The sequence below is a fragment of the Nansenia antarctica genome (genome assembly GCF_963989245.1).
Source record: "Nansenia antarctica genome assembly, chromosome: 12".
NCBI classification, from domain to species: domain Eukaryota; kingdom Metazoa; phylum Chordata; class Actinopteri; order Argentiniformes; family Microstomatidae; genus Nansenia; species Nansenia antarctica.
In genome coordinates, this window is record NC_137682.1 from 3,115,168 (window position 1) to 3,117,667 (window position 2,500).

Consider the following 2,500-nt stretch of genomic DNA (forward strand, 5'->3'; position numbering starts at 1 on the left):
ATATCACTAAATATTTCACAAATGATTAACGCATTTATATAATAATATAACATTCGATTCATATCATTCACAACATTTGGGAGTAATAATTACCCAATATGATTTTTAATAATACATCAGTTTATTCGTTCATACATAAAGAAATGATTCAATCATTTTCAACATTAAATAACTGTAAAAAGGAAAAAAGCTCTTTCAATCACGGTCATACTTGAAGCTTTGGTTCACAGTTTCAAAACCCAAAAATCAAATGGGGCCATACCCCGTCACTATGCTCCACCAATCAGACGGAAAAGGCGAAAATACCCAAGGCCTCCCCGTCGAGTCCCGGGGGGTAATTCCATCAACGTCGCTAAAGGAAAATCTAGGCTTATTCTGACAAGTCTCGCGAGATCTATCAAGATATGCCTGGATCTTTTTAAGGGTCTCGCGAGACTTAACGAAATAAGCCAGGATTTTCCTTTAGCGACGTTGATGAAACACCCCCCCCCCCGGTGCTTTGCAGCCAGCCACCAGTCACAACAATGCTCTGCGCCCATCCCCCACACACACTACCGCTCATTTTTGCCTGGCCGGGCACCGCTAGCCATAGATTAATTACACCCCAGCCCCCCCCTATCCCTTTGCTCAGTCATTCAGACTGGGAAAGTCAATAACAAGCTGACATCATCATTGGGATTGTTGTATTACACTGCTATTTTGTAACGCCATACAACATGTTTCCTAAAAAGCAACACACTGTTAAAAAGAAAGCTGAAGTCCTCCTAAACACAACTGATTGTTAGTGTGTTAGGGTTTACATATTCGAGATGCAGCAAGCAAGGGCTATGAAAGTCAGTGTGATTGATTGATTGAAAACTTTATTAGAAGATTTGCAGAAGTAGGTACTTCTGTAGTGTCATGGAAGTTATAGCTATGTCACTCTGTGTGTGAGACTTTTGAGATAGGATCTAGCCTGCATGATTCCTGAGGGGTTTTCCAGGTGTATTGAATGTAGTATGAGCAGCTAGGAAGCTAGCTGAGGAAAACTGGAAGATTAGATACATTTGACTGACATGTGAATGACCTAGGAGTTAGATAAACATAAGTGCAATATTGAAATACAACTGTGAACATTTCAAACCTGCAAACTGCGACACTTTAAATGAATGTGCAATAACACTATGTGCAATAGGACAACCCTTGTGTACATAAGGTTCAGAGATAGGAAATGTTAGGCTATTTATAGCATAGCATAGAGTACAGCACAGTGTTTTATTGTATAGTATAGTATAGTGGATAGTGTACATAGCCTTTATTTATGTAAACCAGCTCTTTTCCCTTCTTGTTTTTAGTCTTTTTTCCTAGCACCAGGGGAGCCCCCCCTCCTAAATTTCGTTGTTTGGTACCTGTACTATATTAATGACAATAAAGACCATTCATTCATTCATTCATTCATAAACTGGTATGGAGTTACCGGTAGTTAGGATACCATACTATATTTGCCACTGGGTCCCCTGTGAAATTCCTGCCTCATATGAGAGATGATGACATATGATGAAATTATGGCTGCAGAACAGAAGCACACAATAAGCACAACGAAAGCCAATGTACTATATTCAGCAGGGGGGGGAACACACAATACACACAATACACACAATTACCTTCTCCCCTTCTCTCTCTCTCTCTCTCTCTCTCTGTCTCTCTCTCTCTGTCTCTCTCTCTCTCCCTCTCTCTCTCTCTCTCTCTTGGTTTTTCAGTAATGGTTGCTAGGATAGCAGCTCATTCTAGTGGCAGAAATGATCCATCTACCTGGCAGCCACAGCTGGATCAAAGTAAACCAATAACAAACACATCATCATTCCCCAGTGGAGAAACGAATGAGGTCGCTTGTCAATACCATACTACACCATTATCAAACCAAAACAATCTGCTGCTGCAACAACACAGTGAACAAATATATCAGAGCCACTACAGGTTTGAGGCAACACACATGGTTTACTTTGACTGAAACTGTATATTGTAATCTGAAAATGATGAAGGTTACTAAGGCCATGGGGTTGCACAAAGGCTACTATATAAGGAGCTTCTGGTCAATGCTAAACTTTGCTAAAGCAGCTTTGAATGGGAGTCTCTCATAAGATCAACTATGTAAGGAAAAATATGAAAAATCTGGTGCATGAGATGTATGGTGATCAGGGCTAGGCATTTAGGTGCCCTAGGCGAGAATATGATTTGATGCCCCCCCAAAAATGTTTTAGGGGCGCCACCACCACATTAAGCCAGCAGTACTGCCTCATCACCACCCACACATTCAACAGTAAAAATATGGACAACAATGGTTTCAAGACAAAAATAGACAGTAGGCTGAGACATATTTTCATAGAGACATGAAATTCATAGAGACAAAATTATTGAAAGATTTTTTTTTGGGGGGGGGGGGCATTTGGCGCCCCCCAGGCATTTGGCGCCCTAGGCGACAGCCTAGTTCGCCTATGCCTAGGACTGGCCCTGGATGGTG